The sequence below is a fragment of the Coffea arabica genome, chromosome 2c, assembly GCF_036785885.1.
Source record: "Coffea arabica cultivar ET-39 chromosome 2c, Coffea Arabica ET-39 HiFi, whole genome shotgun sequence".
Classification (NCBI taxonomy): Eukaryota; Viridiplantae; Streptophyta; class Magnoliopsida; order Gentianales; family Rubiaceae; genus Coffea; species Coffea arabica.
The window spans coordinates 75,053,511-75,072,405 of NC_092312.1; the positions used below are offsets into that span (position 1 = coordinate 75,053,511).

Genomic DNA, 18,895 nt, shown 5'->3' on the forward strand with positions numbered 1-18,895 from the left:
TAGCAAGACAGATGCGGGTTGGGTACTCGTAAAAACGGATATGGATACGGATCAGCAAAATAAAACCCGCGGGTACCCGACCCGCAGGGTATATTATATAAATATTTAAAAAATAAGGGTTCATTATATAATTTTATAATTTTTAATCATAAGTGTAAGTAAAATGGTTCACAACCTCATATTTTAATCTCATATGATCCGCCTTTCCTCATCTTGTCTAAAAAAAAGTGAATATTCTTGATAAAACCTGAACCAAATGAATAAAACAAAGAAAATTTTGTGAAACTCTATCATAAAAATTGTTCATCCCTTTCATCCTTTTTCATTTTTATTCTATTTCCATCGATCTTTTCTGCAAATTTTTCATCAATTCAATCAAAAATTTGTGTTTGGAGCTCCAATTTTCTCTAAGCTAGATAATTAAAACATTTGTTTATTTATTTATTTATTTATTTTATAGCAATTGTGTCTCTTAAATTTGTCTCTTTTATTTTAGTGCAGGAAATTTATTTTTCTTTTTCATCACCTTTAATACAACAAGGTCTATTCCAAAGATGTAAGAAAATTGGAGAAAATTTTTCAAGATTATTTTGGTTATACTTTCTTCAAAAATTATTAGCTCTATTCAATTCTTTTCCGGATTTGATTCCACAATCGACTTATTTTGAATGCAATCTTATACCATAATATCCTTAAGGAAGTTGGAAAAGTTGCCATATACTTATTATCCTTGTGTTTGTTATGTTGTAAAAGAATAAAATGCGTGAGAATGATGATGTACTCAAAATTATCATAAAACTTCGTTTTGTCCTTATGTTTCTTATACTTGGAAAAGTTGGAAAAGTTGCCATATACTTATTATCATTATGTTTGATATGTTGTAGAAGGATAAAATGCGTGAGAATAGTGATGTACTCAAAATTATCATAAAATTTCGTTTTATCTATTAGATATTATAATTCTAATATATACTAAATTTATGAAATCGATTTGATTATTGCATGAAATGTGTGAGAATGATGATGCATGAATTTTGATTATAATATCTCTACCAATGTTAATTGGAAAGCATACTTTTTTTTATTAGAAAACATATTGATATTAAGTGAAAAATATTTTTTTATTGTAAAATAAAAATTTTTTTTAGGGACGGGTACCCTATGACCGGCCCATTTTTTTCAGGTACTCGAAAACATTAGGAGCGGGTTAGGGTCGCAAAATGGCTGATCCGATATTTTAGCGTCGAGTTAGCCAAATCTTGTTAGGGGCGGGTACCCGACCCGTGCCCACCCCTAATAAATTGTGAAAAAACAAACGTTGAGGGGTAAATTGAAAAATGGCCCATAGTTAAAGGGGATAAAGTGCAATTAACCCTAGAATAAATGGTAATCAACTTTTTCCCCATTTACAAGTGTACAAATGGATGGTGTTCAATTTCTTTTCATTTCTTTTTTTTTCTTTTCAATATACTGCAGAACAAGAAAATTACACTAAATAATGACTCAAACAATCTAAAACATAGTACCCTACTAAATTAGGACCAAATTGGAAGCATGCATCAATAAATACAGACATGCCCATTTAAATTTACAAATTCACGGATAATTGATAGTAGGTCAAAATTGGAAGCATAAAATGGATTAATCATTACAAATATAGCAATTAGGATTGTAAACAAACCGAACCACTCACGAACCGCTCGAGTCAAAGTTATTGAACTCGAATTGAGCTCGAGCTGGTCAAATTGAATTCGAGCTTGAATTCTAATTCAAAAATATTAAACTCATTAGTTCACGAGTTGACTTGCGAGTTCAAGTAAACTTATATATATATATATATATACTAGGGGGAAGTACCCGCGCATCGCACGGGTGTTTGATGCCTGTAACTAAAGAGAATTTTTTAATGGTTGAAGTGAATATTATTTCCATATTGACCAAGTTATTTTTTATCAAGTACCTATCAGTACATATCATCAATATTTTTGCCAGGTGAGCAAGTGATTGAAGATAAGAGTATAATAACAACGCATATTAAGTAATATTAACAAAATTGTTATAGATAATAATGCATAGGGTAAAGTACATAAAACCCCCCTGTGGTTAAGGAAATTGACACGAAACCTCCTCATTGTTTAGAAACTCCCACTTAACCCCCATGTGCTTTGGACTTGTTTGGATTTTACCTGCCAACCGGCTGGGGAGCCGGTAATAATATGAAATACCAAAAATACCCTCATATATAATATGTGAAAAGTTACAGATGCAATGAGTCGATGTGGAGCGGATGAAAGAAACTGAGAGAGAAACCCTAACCCTATAACGAAGAAGAAGGTAACTGCATTGCTGCAATAATTACACAAGCCAGACTTTTAAATGGACTCCCCTGTGGCTTGACATTACGATAAAAGCGCCTTCCAGCCAAGAAAACGATTAACCCAAGTACATTAGCTGCGACACATATGCCAAACCCCTATGCCCAACTCACATCATCTTGGACATGGACAATTGCAGTTGCAGCTATAATTGAAGCAGTGCTCCAAGTGAAAAGAAACCAATTAAAGAAATTTTCTTGATGCTTTGGATTGTCCAATTGATTGGCACCCATTGTTCCCATGGTGAAACGAGTGCCTGCAGCCCCTATTGATCCCAGTCCCATAGCCAAAATCAAGATTGCATACTGGAATTCGGATGGACCTTCGCATAAGCTGGAGTCGCTGCACGGTTTGGGTCTCAGTATGCTGAGTGCCGCAGTAAAAGTAAATAGGACAATGCCCTGCAACAACGCACCTAAAGGGTTCTAGGTTCTTGAGCTTCTCTGATGGCTTGAACAAGCGCAGTAGTAGCAAGAGCTTCACCGCTTCGATTTCTGAAGCAAGCAGTAGAAGAACAATTCCTAAAAAGCTGAAAAGCATGATCAGATATATCATAATCAAGCCCCAATGTTGAAGCCACGTCAATAAATCTGCAAATACGCCCTCAAATTATCCACAACCACTGAAGGCCCAGAAGAATTCGACCGCCAAAATTTTGGGAGTTTGACATTTTTGGGTTCTTCCTTGAAATGATAGCTGATTTAGCCCTTTCAAAGCTTTTCTTGATCCATCCAAAGTTGCGCTGAGCTCTTTACTTTTTTGGGTCTTCGTTTTGCATCTCTCTGTCGAAATTTTTCATTTGCAGATCTACAACTATGGTGGGTGCAAGCTTGGAAGAGATATGGAGGACAAAATTGGAATGAAATGAGTTTCTGCTAGACACAAGTTATCATTGAGTCGCGTAAATATTACTCGCTAGCTCTCCAGCCGGTTAGCAGGTAAAATCCAAACAAGTCTAAAGCACAGGGGGGGTTAAGTGGGAGTTTCTAAACAATGAGGAGGTTTCGTGTCAATTTCCTTAACCACATGGGGGTTTTATGTACTTTACCCTAATGCATATTAGTCGAATCCTACTTAATATAAGTTGAAGGAAATGCATGGATAATGGAGTAGTTTAGAGGGCATTAAACCTAATCCTGAAAGCCGAAAAGGGAAAAACGGAAGAATGTGAATAAAGAAGACATCGGAATAACCATAACCGATACTTAGACATTAAATCATCAACATACCTATGTTTTTGGCTGTTTAATTGAGATGTAAATAGTGAAATATTGCTAGTGTGGAAGCTATTTCAAAGTTAGGGGATTCAGACATGAGAACTCATGCATTGGTATTATTATGAGTTGTTTCAGACAGTTGAATGAATAGCTGCAACATCTCTTTATTTTAATTGCACTATGACACCATTTCAATAATTACACCAACACATATGCTCATATAAGTTGTACCCAATGCACTAACGATTGCAAAATAATCCCTCATTCCAAAAATATCTAGATGTCCTTATATTATATAAGAATGAGTTTTGGTCAATTTTGTCAAATGCTACTATATGATAACATCTAACAATCATTTCATTTGGTGCAATAGCTAATAAATTAAGTAGGCAAAGATTTTACAAATTCTTAGAAATTGAAGTTATTAACTTGTATAAATTAAGATCCTTTTTAAACTACTTTGGGAGCTTTGTTTTTGTTAAAATTGTAATCAAGTATTTACAAGGATCTTCAAATGATAAAAATATGTTTGTCCATATAATTTTTTGGTAGTACTAAATTTGCTATAGTTTCAATCAATTGGTGATAAAACAACTCAAACTTCAATCAAATTTTGGAACTATTTATGTGGCATAATTTGTGGTGCAATACTGATAAAGTATGTATCTAAATTTAGGTTGAATTCTAATGTTTTGTTAAGGAAGTTAGGAATGAAAGCTTTAACGAATTCTATTCAACCACTATAGACTACTCAATTACTATAAGTTTAGCAGAATATAAGAGAAAATTAACATATTATCAAACATAAGATTAAGACAAACTATAAGTTTTATAGTAGGAGATCAAACTACCAAAATCAATTATCACATGATCGCATAAATGAATCAACTTTATCACCATAGCAAATCAGCAGTACAAAAGTAATCAAATATTCCTAGAAATCAGACAATCATATATATAACCAAATACATAAATGAATGAACTTTATCACCAAACCAAATCAATATCACTAAATACGTACTAACACCAAAATCATTTCCAGAACTAATGACATGTATATCAAAAGAATTTAAAAGATTCAACAGAAAGGATAAACTTTTGGTTACCTTATTCCAAATGTTCCCTGCAAAACTTTTCCTCACACACATGAGGCTGACATTGTTAATGCATTAGTATTACCTAATTAAATATATTAACATGTGCACAAAAAGCAGTTATACATGTATCACAGGTTATTTGCAAATTATGACAAATTTCAATGTAAAAAATACAGCTTCAACATACCTTGGTTTGGAGATTTTGATTAGGAGATGTAACACACTTCCAATGAATCATGTTCCTATCACAAATACAAGTAAATCAAAAAAAAAAATTCAAAAAGCTAAGTCAATTGATTGTTATGATTTGTCTTCAAATGGATGAAAGATGGTTCCAGATACCTTTGTTGAGTAAACCCAAAAACTAAGAAAATGGGGTGAACTGATGGCCAACACTTGATGCTATAAATTTTTTAATAATTAGCATTAATTTTGTCTTAACCATCTTGGTTCTAGAATGGTTGGAAGTGGTAAAGATAGCTAAAAAGACAATCTTTTAACTTAGACCTTAAACCAAAATACATGAAGTTGAATCAGCAGAATTTGAATAGTAACACCTATCTAGCCAACTTCGTGCAATTATCCCTAATAATTGTGTCTAATAAATCATTTGTAGTAAACCTTTGCAGTGAATGGAATTTAGCTAGCCGAGAAGTCTAGAAGTCTAATCAGTTACATCAAATCAATGTTCTCCAACCTTTAATTTGCAACTCATTAAAAAGACCAGTACAACAAACTCACATTCCTAAAATACCCCACCCTCATTAATTTCTTTCACTAATTACCTACTAAACCACATTCTCCCCAATTTAATTAGAGACTAAGAACGTTTAAGTAATTACAACCACACAAAAGCTATTATCACTTATACCCACAACTAAAAAGACAACCAAAATAATCATACATTTCCAAAATACCCATAAAAAGATACAACCCCATTTTTGGAAATGTATGACAAAAGAATTCACCATAACTTGTATTTTGTGTTGTACCTACCATATAAACTTTAAATGTACAAATATGAGGATATCTCTGTAAACATACCAAAACACATGCTGCTATGAGTTGTACCAAAAGCTTTAAAAAAACTACATATTATTTCATATTTTCAAAATGCCCCTGCCCATACGGTTGAAATTCAAAACCCTCTTTGACTAAAACTCATTCTTATATAGTATAAGGAAATTAGTAGCTAAGGGATATTCCGGTAATTACATCAGCACACAAGCATACATGGGTTGTACAAAATGCAAAAAACGGTTGCACACTCATAATACATTCTATCAATACCTAGGTGGCTCATCAATGACAACTTTAAATGTATTAAAATGGGGAATTATTAGTAACTAAGGGATATTCCGGTAATTACACCAACACACAAGCATATGTAGGTTGTACAACATACAATAATAGTTGCACACTCATAACACATTCCATCAATATCCAGATGGATCATCAATGAGAACTTTAAATGTATTAAAATGGGGTCATTTCAGTAAACATATCCAAATACAAGTTTCGTTAAGTTGTATATAAAGCTTTTAAGCTAATGCATAATATTAAGGATTCCCAAAATAACCCCACCCTTGCGGTTGAAATCTTTGCCCTAAACTCATTCTTATATAGTATAAGGATATATATATATATCCTTAATAATTTATTATTGATTAAGAAAAAATATCATTTTATTTATTTTTTTAAAAAATAAAATAATTATTTTTTATTTTTTCTAGTTCGAACTCGAGATCGAGTTCAAATTTGATAAAACTAAATCAATACTTAACTCGATTAGGCCAAAATGCAACTCAAATCGACTCATTTGCAACTCTAATAGCAACAAAGCTCAAAAATTGAAGAATCTCATGCCTACAAAAAAGAAAAAGTACATAAATAATACTCATCTAAAATTTTTCTCCTCGAAAAACCATCAAGATTGTAATAAGTATTCATGGAAGAATCCCTTGGTCCTTCAATTTTCTGGTTTTTCCACTCTATCTCACTCTCTTGCTTTCTACCCCTCACACCCCAACACAGACTTTTCTTCCTCTCTGTGTAAATAAAGCAAATCTTTTCCTATGAACCATGACGCAACATGCTTTGTTAAAGAAAAGGTAACAAGAGAACCTCCAAATGAACCATGGCGCAACATACTTTCTTGTAATTCTTTAATCTAAGCTATACTTTCTAACTAAGGGTGCAAACAAGTCGAGTTTAATCGAGTAGCTTGCAAGTTTGCTCAGTCAAAACTCGAGCTTAATCGACCTTAACATATATATGTCATTTTTAATTTTTTATTTATTAGTATGAAATGTCTATTTTGTCTCTTGTTTAAAATTATATAAAATATAAATTTATATTTTTTAAGTTCGATTAGGCTTTGATTGGATTTGATAAGCATACACTCGAACTCGGGTAATGCAAACTAAAATCGAGTTCTAGTTCGAGCTTAACTTTCACAAGCTCAAACTCGAGCTCAAGTCCAAGTTTTTTAATTCGAGTCGAGTTCAAGTAATACACTATTTGAATTCGACTCGACTCGACTCGACTCAATTACACCTCTATTTCTAACCACACCTTTTATATCTCCAATTTATTTGACCAGAATACCACTTATTCAACATAAGATTTGTTGACTGTCTTCCAATTTGTCTCAAGCCCAGATTAATTTCAAATCCTGGTAACTCACTCCAGGTAACTCACCTGGATTAATTTCAAATCCTTAACACAATATGAGAATCCAACAAGATGCAAAATACATACTACAAGAGTCAAATTTTTGCCAGCAAAGGCAAAAAACCTTGTACAATTCCACTTACCACTTACTAGGCTTGGTATATTCTGGCTATTCTTTGCCTTAAACCTTATAGACCGGTCAAAAACAGCCTCCAAATGAACTGTTGTGCAATATGCTTTTTTGTAATTCTTTAGGATTTCTAGAACCTGAATTCAAATTTTATTAACATTTTTTTTGTTTTTCCTGTTTATTTCACCAGAGCACAGCTTATCTACCACCAATATTCAAAAACCATAACAAACCGAACCATAAATTCCAAGTAACTCACCTATATTAAGATAGAATCCAACAAAATCTCAGAAGCCAAAAAGCTGTAATACATGGTTCATGGTGTCACCATCCGAATATACAACATAAAAGCTGAAGTGCGACGTAACTAAGTCCTATATTTGGCTGCAAAGCAACTAAACTCTGCACAAATCTACTAATTTCATACTAAACTTTTATGTTCACGTCACTCATTGCCATACTATAAACCTTGGTGCAATATACTTTCTTGTAATTCCAGGGATATCTAGAACCTAAGTTTCAGTTTCTAATTGACATTTTCTCTTTTCTCCAAAAACATCACTTATCTACCAACATTCCAGATCTTTTACAAATCCAAATAGATTCCAAGTAACACACCTAGATTAATTAGAATCCAAACAAAGTCTCAGAATTCAATAAGATGTGCATACACTTTCTGTTCCACCTGTCACCGATTTGAACACTCAAATCAAAAGTTAAATTGCATCCTCATTACAGAGTCCTCACTCTGCACAATTTGCTTAACTCTGGACAAAACAACATCCAAATGAACCTTGGCATAATATGCTTTCTAGTAATTCTTGTGATTTGAAGAACCTAAGTTTCAGTTTCTAATTGACCTTTTTCTTTTCTCCAAAACACTACTTATCTACCGTTAAAATCATTGGCAACATTCCAAATTTTTAACAAACTCAAATAGATTCCAAGCAACTAACCTAGATTAATTATAATCCAACAAGATCTCAAAATCAAATGCAACAAAAGTGCAATATCATTACGTTTCAGTTTCTAATTGACCTTTTTCGTTTCTCTGAGACACTACTTGTCTACCACTAAAGTCATTGGCAACATTCCAGATTTTTAACAAAAATAGATTCCAAGCAACCAACCTAAACTAATTATAAATTTATAATGCAACAAAATCTCAAATCAAATGCGCATATACATTTTCCACCTGTCACCCATTTGAATACCACAAGTGCAATGTCATTAAGTAAGAGTCCAATAATTGCCTGCAAAGAACAAAACTTTGACAATTCACGTAACTTCTTACTAAGCCTAATATGTTCTGGTTATTCTAGCTTAAAACTTGTAGAATGGTCAAAAACAACCTCTCCAATGGACCTTGCTACAATGAGTTTTCTTGTAAATCTGGTATTTCTAGAAGCTTACTTTCAGATTCTAAAGACAATTTTTCTTTTCTACATTTATTTCACCACAATGCATCTTGCCTACCACAAAATAACTGGTAATACTCCAGATTTTAACAAGCCCATAGATAAAATCTCAAGTGACTCACCTAGATTAGATAGAATCCAAAAAAGATGCAATACTTAGTTCCTCGTGTCACCATCTAGACATTCCATTTAAATCCCAAAGTTCCTTGTGTCACCACCTTGTATATAAGTGCTCTAATTGCCTACAAAGGAACCAAACTCTTCAGAACACCAGCAAACTACTAACTAAACTTGGTATGTTTTGGTTACCCTTTGCTTTGAGCCTTGTAGAATGGCAAAAAAAAAAAAAACCAAATGAACCTAGCTGCAATATGCTTGTAAATCTTGGGATTTGTCGAAGCTAAGTTTCTTTTCAATTTAACCAGAACACTACTAATTGATCATGAATTTTTCATCGGCAATACACCAGATATTTAACAATCGACAAACAAATTTCAAGCCACAAATCTAAATTAGAAAAATCCCAAAATGGACAAACCTTTTTCCTTTTTCCTCATGTTACCATATGGACAATCAATCTAAATCCTGAAGTGAAATGTAGTTGTATATGAGTCTCTAAATGCTTGCAAAGGAACCAAACTCCACACAGCACCAGCAAACTCTAAACTTGGTACGTTCTGGTTACTCTGTGGTGAAAAACCACCACCAAATTGCCTTACTGAAATATTCTTTCTTGTAATATTTGGAATTTCTCAAACCTAAGTTTCTGTTCTAAATAAACTATCTTCTTTTCTCCATTTATTTTACCAGAACACTAGTAATCCATCATAAAGTTCATTGGCGATACTCCAGATATTTGACAACCTATTAGAATCTAACAAGATGCAAATATACATTGTTCTTCCTGTCACCATTTGAATATTCAATAGATACCTAAAGTGCAAAATCTTTACATAAGAGTCCTGTGTATGCCTACAAAGGGCAAGCTCTAGACAAATCTAAATACTACTTATCTCAATACCATGTTTTAGATTCTTAAACCTATTTTTGTAATCTCCATTTACTTCACCACAATAATACTTATTTACCATAAAATCAATGCTTGAAATGTGTACAAACACAGAAAAATCCCAAGTAATTCATCTAAATCAGATAGAATCCAAAAAGATACAGTACATAGTTACTCGTGTCACCATCTTGACAAACCACAAGAAACCCTACTCCTACCTTGAAGTAGACGAAAATCATGCACGTAGAACAAGAGAATGAAAGTGGACTTTTTAACAACAGAGCACCCCCAGATGAATTCCCATTTAAAGTATCAAAGATCAGTTATTAGCAAATGAAAAAAACCCAAAGTACAATAATCAAGAAAGCAAGAATTCAAAAACAGAAAGTCAAGAAACAAGTTTATCCAAAGAAACCTCAAGAAAGGAAAAATTGGGAGAAAATGGAGAACTCAGCAATAAGGCTAGAATCTATATAAACATCTAAAAGCAAACTTGGAGAGAAAAGAGAGGCCAGTCATTTAAGATAGGCAGTAGGACTTTCATTCTAGAGTTCCTCATTCACTCTAGAGTTCCCCATTGAAGTACGGGAACTGGAAAAGAGAGTTGCAGTTTGTGATAAGTTATTTTTACCTTAGGAGACAACTTCACTTTTTACAGTTTGCAACCCATTGAAAGAGTATTTGCACCTGAAAATGAAGGCAAATGGTATACAAAGAAACCAAAAGCGGGTCATGTGCATTGTCCCAAGTAAAAAAATCAAAGCCTAAGTGAGGGAAGCAACAATTTATTTCCATTTAACAACTAAAGAAATTATCATCAATTAATTCTAAGTCTTTAGCCACCGAGACAAGTCCCTGCTTTGTTTTTGAGAATTTCCATCTAAGCATTAACATCAGTTAGGTATCATCCAAGATATAACAGAAAGGAATAGCATCATTCAATAGGTAAAGTAATACAGAAGATGCATGGGCATAACTGAAACCAAGCAACATGTCTTTCAATAAGAATTTCCAGCATAACCAAGGACAGGTGATGCAAAAACAAGCAAGAAAAGACAAAATGTATAATCCAATAGCATAAATAGACCGCGTGACAGAAAATCTAAAGTAAACTAATCAATCTTTTAAAAGTAAGCAATATGTATTCACTAATATTTTTTGCCCTGGATAATCTAGTTGCATGACTCAAAAACTCCAAGTGGTTTAAACACATGCCTTCTATCCCTTTGCGACTTACAAAAAAATGACCCATAACCCATCAAATGAATAGGCATACGAGCTGGCATGCCTTAAGAAATACTCAAATACATCAGGATATCTGGTAAATTTTGAAAAATCAGCTGTATATTTCAGTAGGAATACCCCAATACATGTCAGGAAAGCAATATGTGAGGAGCTTGGAAGCATGAAGGAAATAGTAAATGGCAGGTACTTGGGACTACCAATGGCAATAGGATGATCAAAGAACCAAGTATTTGGTTACATCAAGAGCTGAGTGACAAACAAACTGAAAGGATGGAGAAACAAAATGCTGAGCTTAGCTGGGAAGGAAGTCCTGATAAAGTCAGTCATTTTGGCAATGCCAAATTATGTTATGGCCTATTTTAAACTGCCTAAAGGACTACGCAAGGATATATGCAAGTGTATAGGGAATTTCTGGTGAAGAAGTAATCAGCAGGACAGGAAAATGCACTGGATAAGTTGGAGGAAATTATCTGAAGTCAAAGGGAATGGGAGACTGGGTTTCAGAGACATAGAAGCTTTTAATGAAGCTTTACTCGCTAAGCAACTTTGGCAAATCATCTCTTACCCAAATCTGCTAATGAGTAAAATGATCAGAGCAAAGTACCTAAAGGACCCTAATGCTCTTGAAACCAATCCTCCTCAATAAGCTTCATGGACATGGAAAAGCATACATAGTGCATGGAGATTGTTACAAAGAGGCCTTAGGAAAAGAGTAGGAGAAGGAAGCCATGTGAACATATGGAAGGACAGATGGGTAATGGGATAAAAAACAGGCAAAGTAACCACAAGATGCCCTCTAAACTACCAGTTGCAAACTGTGAATCAGCTAATAAAAGATGGAAGATGGAATATAGACATCCTGCAGGAAATCTCCAATCAAGAGGGCAGAGAGCAAATAGCCAGCATGCCACTCAGTTTGTTCAAAAGACAAGATAGGTTCTTATGGAGCTTTTCAAAGTCTAGAGTTTACACAGTGAGGACAGGCAATGCAAATACAGTGCAGGAAAGGAGCGATGAAAGAAGAAGAGAAAGCATAGAAGAGGAAACAAATTGGGAGATCAGAAAGCACAGCATCTAGAAACAACTCTGGAAGCTAAATATCTTGAGGTGCTTGCAGAAATTAAGCTTCACTTAATTTGGCTTTAAGTAAGCAATTCTCTTCGCACAAGCCTTTCTGCCCTCTCTCTCCCCCCTCTCTCACTTCTTTGAATTTTTGGAAATGGAGAATACAACTGCGAGCTTTATGTAGAGGCTACTGGGTGCTGGTAAATGGCTAATTTTCGCTCACTAATGTGGTCCGAATACCAACGGTGCACTCAAAAAGGTTGGTTTGGATGAATTAGTCATCATAAATTGGTAACTTGGGTTGAATAGAAAATCACGCTGGAAAAGTTGAAATCCATTTGAGAGGTGTTTGTAGACAGTTGACATAGACTAATGAACTTTTTCAAATTAAGTCAGTAATGTAGACAGTAGTAAGGGCCAAAAAAATTGCAGAATTTTAGTTCCCAGAAAAAAGGAAATAGGCAAGAACAATTGGCTCTTCCAGTGCTGAAGATGGTGGCACGGATAGTAATACATAAAGTGCTTTCATTAGAACCAGATTTTCAATCTAAGAATCAAGAATGCAAATATGAAGTTGATGTTGTTTGGATCAAAAGAGTTCAGATTTATGAGTTTAGACTATTGGAAGGACTGCATAAGTCACTAACAATTTTCATATACCACTTTGTGAATTCTTGGCCTACTGATATGGATATGAAATCTTTGCAGGGGTACAAAAGTGTTTGTGATATGCTATTCCGTTCCAAAAATAGGCCATGAATGAAGAAGTAGTGGGCCTTTCACCAAGCTGATTTGATAAATGCACTTCAAAGGGAAAAAAGCTAGGTTTCCCGTGTTGGTATGGCCAAGCATAAAAGATTTTGAAGTTCGGAAATCAAGATGGAAACAGAGGAGTTGCCTGAGAAAGATATATCTCAATATGAGAGTAGGATCCATCATCATTCATTTTCTTTTTATTCTTTTTAAAACGAGTGTGTTCCTATCCAATATTTTTTTTACTCAATTTTGTTCTAGGATCATAAGGAACCGCTATAATGACCAGAGGTATAAATCTTTTCTTTTTCGGAATTTTGCTTTTTTGTTTCGGTTTGCTGTTTCGTATTTTTTATATCAAACCAAAAGAAGGGGTGGATTATACAACTATTTTGACTCTTTATTTTGCTAATAATATATATATATCTATTATCTACGCATCTTCTCAGTGGCTCATTTAGGTGCTTATGTCAATTGGGCGCTACCCTTTGTAATTTTAGGCGTCTCCGGGAAGGGGATTCTTGTTCATTCTGGGACATCAAGCTCGTTCTCGTGGACGGAGGATTCCTTCGAGATGCGAATCTTGTTAGAACCATTTTCCGAAGAAGGCACCTCGGAATCAAACCCTACAAGGCAACATCCTTACTACAAGAATCAAACTTTAACTTTCAAAGGGATAAAACTCTGCACAGTTCCACAAGATACTTACTAAACTTGCCAGATTGGTCACCCTTTGCCTTAAACCTTGTAGATTGGTCAAAAACAACCTCCAAACGAACCATTCTAAAATATGCTTTTTTGAATCAAGATTTCCAGAACCTCAGTTTCAAATTTTATTAACATTTTTTCCTTTCCCAATTATTTCACTAGAGCACAACTTATCTACCAAAAAATCTATTGTCAATATTCAAAAACAAACAGACAGATAAATTTCCAGTCACTCAACTACATCAGATAGAATCCCACAAAATCTCAGAATCTAATCAGACATAATACATAGTTCATTGTGACACCATCTGAATACGTAAACTCTAAAGTATGACATTAGAAAGAGTCCTATATTTGCCAGCAATGGAACTAAACTCGGCACAAATATATGAATTCTACACTAAACCTAGTATGTTCTTGTTACTTTTTGCCATTAACCTCATAGAATGGTAAAAACCAACCTATAAACCTTGGTGCAATATGCTTTTTTGTAATTCTTGGGATTTCCAGAACCTAAGTTTCAGTTTCTAATTAACCTTTTTATCTTTTCTCCAAAAGCACTACTCATTAAAGTCATGCACAACATTCCAGATTTTTTACCCAAATAGATTCCATGGCATCCACAGGAATGCTAGGAGTTAATTGCATACGCATATTCTCTTTTCTGGATATTAAAATCCAGCATTTCTTTGTCCCTCACTACCCTAAGCATCACCCAATGCTTTCCATTAAGTTCATTAGTCTCTATTAACAATCTACAACCATTTCTATATTAGAATCAAAATTTTCTAATATGATTTAGGATTATCTCTGTTGGGTTTCAATCTCTAATGATAAGTGGTATAGATAAAAAAATATAACTGAGCTCAACGACTGATTGTGCAGTTTTTTTCACTCTTTAGTCTCAAATGTCTAAAATCACTAGACGTATTAGTCAAAGTCTTTAATGTAGGCAACAAGTAAATCATTCACTTAAGAATTTTGGCCACAAATAGTGTACTTGTATGACTAAAACTCCATATGGTACCATCTATCCTTTTTTGGCTTACAAAAAAAGAACCCATTCCCTTTCTAATTCATAGGTTTATGAGTAGATAAAATAAGCCATATAGGGCCAACGGCACGTCGTTTAAACCATAAGAGGTCTTCAGTCATGCAATTACACTATTTGGAGCCAAAAAAATTTAGTAAATAATGACTTGTAGCCTACTTTAAGCACTTTGACTAATATTTCTATTGAATTAATCATTTTCAAACTAAAGTATGAAATAAACTGCACAATCAGTCAACGTGCTCCCCATATATTTTTGAATTATGCCAGTACCATATGAGAATGAAACCCAGTGGAAAGAATAGAAAATCACACTAGAAAATTTGAAATCTAACTATGAGATAGTTGTAGAGAGTTGATATAGACTAATGAACTTACTGGAACTAAGTGGGAAATGCCTGCAGCAATAAGGGTCCAAAAAAATTGCAGGATTTTAAATCCCAGAAAAAAAAACGATGGACATGCACAATTGGCTGCTCTAGCACTGAAGATGGTGCCATGGATGGTAATAACTAAAGGGCTTTCATTAGAACCAAATTTTTGATCTAACAAATTTATGTGTTTAGACTATTGGAAGGACATCATAGGTCAACAAATAGTTTTTGTATACCACTTTGTGAATTCTTGGCATATTGACATGGATATGAAATCTCTTAAGGGGTACAAAAGTGCTTGTGAAATGCTATTCTACCCCATTCCATCTTTGGCAATTACTCATACCCCATGAAGTGGATAAATTACAAGAAGATAAGATACGCTATAAAAGGGAAAATGGAATAGCACCTAAACTGAGGGCTTTGCCTAAGACATGTAGCCCAAAGACAAGAGCACAAGCAGAGTAATAATTCCATTAAAAATTGAAGAAGGGTGAAAAGGAAAATTAGACCAAAAGACAGGAAATGATGGATAGAAAGGTACATCCCTCCAGGGTGACAGGAAGCTGAAATTTCTTCCTAGAGAAATGACTTTAGAAGCTATATGAAAGAAAGTACGACAATGTCCAATAGTCTACATGAATTCCATAGAGAAATGTAAAAATATTTTGAAGCATCAAATTATATTATGATACTAGTTGTCCCCCAAATTATCTTTTTAATGTAACTTCTTAAGGGATTATAAGTATCAAGGACACCTACTGGAGAGAATAGATAATCGTGCTAGTAAGTTTAGAAGGATGCTGTTACCAGTAATAACTGTTTCATGCTATTTAACCCGTAGAGGAATATTAATAAATCAACTACAACCATTTAAAGGGGATCAAGAAATTTCTTTTTCATCTTTTACAATCATTTCAGCATAATCAGAATGTTTAGTGGATATCCATTTAAACAGGGGAAAAAAACCTAACCCTATAAGAAGAGTTCTAAAATCATGTACTTCAAGGAGTATATCTTTCTATTTCAATTTCTAACATGTGAGGTGTTCATCACTGACAGTCGAATAAGACAAGGAAAAGCTGGAGAAAAAAAGAAAAACACATGAAGCGCTACTCCTACCTTGAACTTGAAGTAGACGAAGATCATGCATAAAGAATCATAGAATGAGAATAGACTTTTTAACAACAATGCGTACCCAGATACTTCCCCTGTAAAGTATCAAAGATCAAATTGCTAGCATATGAAAAGAAACCAAAGTATAACAATCAAGAAAGCAAGAATTCAAAAACAGAAAATCAAGAAACAAGTTTATCCAAATAAACCTCATGAAAGGAAAATTTGGGAGAAAATGGAGAACTCAGCAATAAGGCTAGAATTTATATAAACATCTAAAAACAAACCTGGAGGGAAAAGAAACCATTCGCTTAAGATAGGCAGGACTTTCATTCGGGAGTTCCTCATTGATAAAGGAGGGAAGACAAAAACAAGTAGAGACACTGTTGACTGGCAAATAGTATACTGCAAAACCAACAATGGGAAAAACAAATATGAAGATGAAATGAAAGTGAAGTACGGGAATTGGACAAGAAAGTTGCAGTCTGGTAAGTTATTTTTGCCATAGGAGACAACTCGACCTCTTACAGTTAAGCAATATATTTTCTGACTCTTGTAACTTACAAAAGAGTACCTGTACCTCAAACTGAAGGCTAATGGTATACAAAGAAACCAAAAGTGGGTCATGCATATTCTTACGAATGAAAAATCAAAGCCCAAATGAGGGAAAGCAACAATTTATTGCCATTCAACAACTAAAGAAACTATCGGCAATCAATTCTAAGTCTTTATTAACTGAGACAAGTCCATTTTCTTTTCTCTTTTTTTTTTTGAGAATTTCCATCTAAGTGAATACCATCATTCAATAGACAAATTACTACAGAACATGCCTGAGCAGCATAACTGAAACTAAGCTAGATGTCTTTCAATAAGTATTTCTAGCATAACTAAGGACAGCTGGTGCAAAAACAAGCAAGAAAAGATAAATTGTATAATTCAACAGTGTAAACAGACCGCACGACAGAAAATCTAAAGTAAACTAAATCAAAGTGCTAAAAGTAAGCAATTCACTAATACTTTTGCCCTGGATAATCTAGTTGCATGACTCAAAAACTCCATGTGGTTTAGACATGTACCTTCTATCCCTTTGCGGCTTACAAAAAAAGTACTCATAACCCATCGAATGAATAGGCATATGAGCAGATAAAATAAGCCATAAAGGACAGATGGAATAGTGTTCAAACTACCAGGAGTTTGTGATTCAATCACCTATATTATCTAAGGCCAAAATATCTAGTCAATCATCTACTGGCTTCTTTTCATTTTTTTTTCTTTATCAGAGTAGGTTTCAAGCATGATATAAACATGTGCAAATAACTGGTAATCAATTTTATGCTATTTAACTTCTATAAAAATAACTGGTATTCCATTCCTTTTTGTCCTTATTTTTTTATTTTCAAAGTGCTTCAACATAAAACAAAGAATGTCTAGATCTCCCTTAAAATACAACAAAATAGAGAGGCAGACAGAAAAATTCTTAAGACCTTCAGTTTCTAACATGTAAAAACCAGCCTAAAAAAATTAAAGGAAACGACAATCTACACCATCGGAACTCAATTGGAAGCAAGAAGTATTGACTAATATTTTTTGCCCTGGATAATCTAGTTGCATGACTCAAAAACTCCATGTGGTTTAAACATATACCTTCTATCCCTTTGCAGCTTACAAAAAAAAGTACCCATAACCCATCTAATGAATAGGCATACGAGCAGATAAAATAAGCCATAAAGGACAGATGGAATAGTATTCAAATTACCAGGAGTTTGTGATTCAATCACCTATATTATCTGAGGCCAAAATATCTAGTCAATCATTCACTGGCTTCTTTTCATATTTTTTCTTTATCAGAGTAGGTTTCAAGCATGATATAAACATGTGCAAATAACTGGTAATCAATTTTACGCCATTTAACTTCTATAAAAATAACTGGTATTCGATTCCTTTTTGTCCTTATTTTTTGATTTTCAAAGTGTTTCAACATAAAACAAAGAATGTCTAGATCTCCCTTAAAATACAACAAAATAGAGAGGCAGACAGAAAAATTCTTAAGACATTCAGTTTCTAACATGTAAAAACCAGCCTAAAAAAATTAAAGGAAACAACAATCCACACCATCGGGACTCAATTGGAAGCAAGAATCCATCAATCTAGGTCTTCAACCACTATATGCAAACCCATGCACAGGGACAAATTCACACATAATTTGGCTTTAAGTCATAATTGAAAGCAAATAACAGATAAATCGGTTATATGCAACAAGAAAACAGGGAACTTGAAGAAGATAAATCAGTTATATGCAACAAGAAAGCACGGAACCTGAAGAATCTCATCCCCAAGAAGGGGGGAAAAACAAAGAAACGGTAAAGAAACAATACTCATCTGAAATCGTTTCTCCTCAAAAATCTTTCTTCATCGCTAGAAAAGAAAGCAATTCTCTAAACAAAAATCAAATTCGTCCCCCAATTTTCTGATTTCTCTGCCCTCTCTCTCTGTTTTGAACTTTTGGAAAGTGAGAAGACAAGCGAAGTGAGAAGACAAGCGCGAGCCCTATATATAGGCTGCTGGCTACCGCCAAACGGCTATTTTTCGCTCGCTCGTGTGGTCCGAATACCAACGGATGGATTAGTTACCATAAATTGGTAACGTAGGTTGGGTTGCTTGTGTA

At 34.0% G+C, this 18,895-nt stretch overlaps 1 long non-coding RNA gene across 2 annotated transcripts; it reads right to left on the reverse strand.

Annotated features, from left to right (window-relative positions):
• Positions 1 to 2,221: 2,221 nt before the first annotated feature.
• Positions 2,222 to 18,850, reverse strand: LOC140035445 (uncharacterized). 2 transcript variants are annotated; one of them, XR_011839671.1, is made up of 4 exons: positions 18,606 to 18,850; positions 16,518 to 16,635; positions 10,550 to 10,605; positions 2,222 to 4,930 (listed from the first exon to the last, which is right to left on the reverse strand). It is a non-coding gene; the product is annotated as an uncharacterized lncRNA (long non-coding RNA). The 2 variants fall into 2 exon arrangements; XR_011839670.1 differs by having other exon boundaries at positions 16,518 to 18,843.
• Positions 18,851 to 18,895: the final 45 nt, after the last annotated feature.